Genomic DNA, 5,799 nt, shown 5'->3' on the forward strand with positions numbered 1-5,799 from the left:
ATCCACGTTGCTACAAAAGGCCATATTTCATTCTTTCTCATTGCCACGTAGTAGTCCATTGTGTATATAAACCACAATTTCTTTATCCATTCATCAGTTGATGGACATTTAGGCTCTTTCCATAATTTGGCTATTGTTGAAAGTGCTGCTATAAACATTGGGTACAAGTGCCCCTAGGGATCAGCACTCCTGTATCCCTTGGGTAAATTCATAGCAGTGTTATTGCTGGGTCATAGAGTAGATCTATTTTTAATTTTTTGAGGAACCTCCACACTGTTTTCCAGAGTGGCTGCACCAGTTTGCATTCCCACCAATGCAAGAGGGTTCCTGTTTCTCCACATCCTCACCAGCATCTATATTCTCCTGATTTGTTCATTTTGGCCACTCTGACTGGCGTGAGGTGGTATCTGAGTGTGGTTTTGATTTGTATTTCCCTGATGAAAAGTGACGTTGAGCATCTTTTCATGTGCCTGTTGGCCCTAATAGCCTCATTTTAAATAAATTACCTCTTTAGAGACCCTGTATCCAAATACAGTCGCATTCTGAGGTACTGGGGATTATGACTTCCACACAGGGATTTGGGGGAGACAGGTTAGCCCATAATATCACTCATTAAATATTCTTGCCAAAAACTAGAATCCAAATCACATCAAGTCTCCAGAACTAAATATCAGTTTACAGAGAACACAGGGAGAAGAGAAACATGTCATACAACACAATAAAAAATGCAATCAGCAAAAACCAGAATTTGGAAAACTCCAAACTTTCCAGACAATTGACGGATGTGTTTCTGCAAAAAATACACTGCAAAAACAAAAGAAATTGGGGAGCACCTGGGTGGCTCAGTCAGTTAAGCCACCGACTCTTGATTTCAGCTCAAGTCATGATCTCATGGTTTGTGGGATTGAGCTGCAGGTGGGCTCCATGTTAACAGTGCAGAGCCAGCTTGGGATTCTCTCTCTCTCTCTCTCTCTCTCTCTCTCTCTACCCTTCTTCTGCTCTCTCTCTCAAAATAAAGAAATAAACTTAAAAAAAAAAAGAGGGGCTTAGTCCAACAAGCGTCCAACTTCGGCTCAGGTCATGATCTCACAATTTGTGAGTTTGAGCCCAGCTTCAGACTCTGGGCTGACAGCTCAGAGCTTAGAGCCTGCTTCAGATTCCGTGTCTTCTTCCCTCTCTGTCCCTCCCCTGCTTGCAGTCTGTCTCTGTCTCTCTCTCTCTTTCTCTCTTAAAAATAAACATTAAAAAAAAGAAAGAAAGAGGGAAGGGGGTTACCTACAGGTTACCAGAGACTTAAGAAATTATGAACCAAAACTGTCTATGCACCTCATATGGATCCTAACAACTTTTTAATGACAAATTTTTAAAGATGAATTTATGAGATAATTGGGAAATTTGAACATTGACTGATTCTGAATATTTTTACAATATTAAGGAATTATTATTATTTTTAGGTGTGATAATAGTATTGTGGGTATGGTTTTTTAAAACAATCTTTGTCTTTTAAAGATACATATTGAAATACTTACAAATGGGTGATATGAAATCAGGGATTTATTTCAAAATAATACAGTGGAGAAGGAGGCTAAGAGAGTATAAATGAAACAAGAGTGGCAATGAACTAATGATTATATCTGAGTGGTAGGTACACTGGGCTTTATTATATCATGCTCTTTATTTTGGGGTATGTTTGAAGTTTTCCATAATGAAAAGAAATAAATGAATGAATAGATAAGTGGTCATACCAGGCATCCTACTGGGCAAGAGCAAACCAACTGGGATGAAAATAGGTAACACTAATGTACTGAAGGAAGTAATTGGAAGTAAAATGTGATTAATGAACAATTGCGGCTACCCTTTGTAAAATATCAGCTAGACTCCACAAAAGTCATTATCTGTCTGTATGTAAAATCACAAATCTCGACTGTTTTTCCTCTTTATAACATATCTGGAGCAGGGGGAAAATTGGGTTATTTCACAAATAGAGAACTTAAGACTCAAAGATGCCTGAAACCACAAGCTGGTGAGGACCTGAGACAAACCAGCATCCATGACTTTGGGCTACAACTGGTTGCACTTTTCCTTTACCACTTACCCTACTCTGCCTCTCCGGTCCAAACAAAATGAGAGAGGGACAGCCACTTGAGTCCATAGAATTTTCTTTCTTTGTTCTTAAGGAAAGCTGTTTTAACAGTTTACCTTGCTTTGTCCTCTATTAGTGCTATTTATTTTTTTTTAAAGGTATTTAAAATAGTCCTTATCTAACAGAAATGTTTGTAGTCACATTTCTTCACTTCTACAGTAATGAATATAAAATCTCTCCTTTATGCCCATGGTGACATAGTTTGAACTATGACAACAACAGGGAGGATATGAAGGAAACAGAGATCATGTGGAAAATACTCCTGCACTACTGATCTTCTGCTGTGAGTTTCAGGTATTCCTCCATGGCAAAATGATACTCCTCAGACATGACTCACATGCACAGTATCTCAAACAAAATGGCACCCACCTTTCTCATTTGGAGAGCTTTTATTTCCATTTTTTTAATTTTTATTACACTCTTCTTAATAATGTGGGGAGGTAGACTCCATTTCAGAAAGATTTCCATCAAGACAGATAAAAATGAAAGGTTCACCAGAAACAGACTCTTAACCATAGAGAACAAACTGATGGCTATCAGAGGGGAGGGGATGGGGGATGGGTTAAATCGGTCATGGGAATTAAGGAAGGTGCTTGCTGTGATGAGCACTGGCTGTTGTACAGAAGTGTTAAATTGTTGTATTGTACACCTGAAACTAATATTACACTGTATGTTAACTAACTGGAATTAAAATAAAAACTGAAAAAAAAAAAAAAAAAAAAAAGGTTTAGCCCATGAAGCTGAAGCCTGTCTTCCCTGGCTTGCCTGGCTACAACAGGCATTACTCAAGCTATGAATGTCACCTTCTCTCTCTCCCCAGATTTTTAACTCCCTCTGGATATCAGGAAAAGAGCTGAGGTGGGCATTAGTGATTTGTCCTTTTTGGAATCACCCTCTTGACACTGCTCTTTCAAGCTACTTGTTCTCTGGTCACTTCTCTCTCCACAAAGGTGGGGGGGGGCGGTGTGGAGAGAGGGGCCCTTACTTCCCTTTATGAATCCACCTAAAGCCCAAAGGACTGGGAATAGAGGGGTGCGAAAGGGCCTTTTGATTTGGTCTCCCATTCATGAAAGGACTAAAATTTGTCTTTAAAGTTATTTCCAAATGAGGTCATCTATAAAGATAGAAAGATAGGCTGGCAGGACTGGAAGATACTGATGCTCGCCTTGCAGATTTAGGCTTGTGTCCTAACCTCTGAGCTAGTGTCCAGAATGTGCAATACATGTACTGTGTAATTACCCTGTGAAGAGAACAGTTTTATTGCTCACATTTGTGTGTGTGTTGCAAAGCATTAATTTGTTGTATGTAAATGTTTAAAGCATACCACAATATTTTGCAAACACATTTTGTAATTTCCTTATTTTTTAATACACCAGTGGCCTCAAAAAATGAAAGTGGCCCTGGCCTCCCTTGATGTTTGAAGGTCCTTGAGAAGGGAAAGAGGAAGACAAGGTGTGGTAATAATAGTCACAACAGTTAACATATACTGAGCACTTTTATGTGCTAGGCACTGCCAGGAGTCCTAATTTAATTTACATTAACTAGCACATTAATTGACATGTACTAATTCTTTTAATCCTTACCTATGAGGTAGGTATTATCTTCATTGAACAATAAGAAAATTAAGGCACAGTTGATAATTAGCTGTGTATCAAACTTCACTGAAGAGTTAAAAGAAGCAAAAGGGAATTAAAGAGTATGAGGAAAATAGTGTAAAACTATATACACTAAGTATGACTTTTTGTGGTTAAAGGGGAAAGCACCTAAGAGGTTAAATCCTTCAAAAGAGAGCTTTCTTTCTGGAAGCTCCCAGATCCTCACCTTGTTTCTGGATCCCCGTATTCTCAGATGAGAGCACCGTCTTCCTCTCTACTCTGGAAAATTTCACTCATCCTCACAAGGGCTGTTCTTGCCCCCAGGGTCATCCCTCTTCCTCAACCAGGTGATGTGTTCACCATAGGTGAAATATCTCAAAGTCTGAATTACTAAGTCTAGAATAACACTCAGAAATTTGTCCAGAGGTGGGTAGTAGAGGGGGGAGTTGTTGGTACTCCAAGTGTCCTGTCCTCTTTGGTGTCTCTCTGACACAATAGGTGACAGTTAAAGATCTTTATTCTATCTTGGCCTGTCAATAACTGTTGTATCTACCTGTATCTTCCAAATATTGGCATTAATTGTCAGAAGCAGTTAAGTATAAACCAACCCATAGGGATATACGGCATCATCTCTAAACACTTCATAATTTACAAATACATCTTTCTCAGCAAGGGAGTCAGTGCTTTAGATTACTATGTTTTGTTTGTTTGGTTCACTGACCCCTCCAATCAAATTGGGTTCCCCTGGGCATAAATGCCTGGGAGAGATGGGCAGTGAGTGGGTGAGGGTACACAGGCTTAGGTCTTCCAGCTCCACCACAATACCAATAAGGTTGTCTTTTTTAACACATTTCCTCTACATTCTAAGTGACCAATAAAAGACTGTGGTTGATAGTCTTTGGTCACATTTTACCCTAGCACCAAAAGCATTCACTAAGAGTTCCCTGAGGGCCTGGCTGTTATTAAACATTGTATAACTACTTTCTTTAAGCCAAGTACCAGGGCCTGGCCCTCACCCAGCTAAGGGGTGAGAAATCTCATGTTAATGTTTCATTATGGTAAACATTACTTGGAGCTGACCCAAGCAAAGGGAGAAATGGGTACTATAAACAATTCAAAGTCATTTTTAGAATGAAAGCAAGCAATTCTCTGTGAGTTGTTCCCAATGCCCAGAATAACAAGTTAAGTTCTCCAAAGCACTTTTATACCTACTACATTGTTTCAATCTCACAATTATGCAGAAAGGTTGTTAGATTTGGCTTGACTACCTACATTCAATAGACCAGGAAATTGAGACTTGTGAGTTTAAGTGATTGGGCAAAGTCACCCAGCTAATTAATCATAAAGCAAAGCTTGTTTCCTGACAACCTAGTCCAACTCTTGCCAAAGCACTGACATTTGCCCTCTTTGTATCTGTAAAGTATTTCACAGTTATTCCTCCTGTACATTTCCATAGACATCTTTTCTTTTTAATTTTTTAATGTTTATTTATTTTTCAGAGACAGAGAAAGACAAATCATGAGCAGGAGAGGGGCAGAGAGAGAGGGAGACAGAGAATCCGAATCAGGCCCCTGGCTCTGAGCTGTCAGCACAGAGTCTGACGCGGGGCTCAAACCCACAAACTGTGAGATCATGACCTGAGCCAAAGTCAGACACTTAACCGACTGAACCACCCCAGAGATCCTCTATAGGCATCTTTTTAAACTCATTTAATCCCTGTGATAATTAATTTTATGTGTCAACCTGACTGGGCTAAAGGAGGCCCACCACAGCTGGTAAAACACTATTTCTGAGTGTTTCTGTGAGGATGTTTCCAAAAGAGATTAGCATTTGAATTGGTGAATGGGTAAGCAGATGGCCCTCCCCAATGTGGGTGGGCATCATCCTATCCACTGAGGGCTCAAATAGAATAAAAAGGTGGAAAAAGAGCAGATTTACTCTTCCTCCCTGTGAGCCATGATATCTGTTTTACTGGGCCCTTGGACATCAGCACTCCTTCCTGGATGTTGGGCCTTCAGACTTGAACTCTTAAACTGGGAATTACACCCTCACCCTCCCTCT

This window comes from Leopardus geoffroyi, chromosome A1 (genome assembly GCF_018350155.1).
Source record: "Leopardus geoffroyi isolate Oge1 chromosome A1, O.geoffroyi_Oge1_pat1.0, whole genome shotgun sequence".
Classification (NCBI taxonomy): domain Eukaryota; kingdom Metazoa; phylum Chordata; class Mammalia; order Carnivora; family Felidae; genus Leopardus; species Leopardus geoffroyi.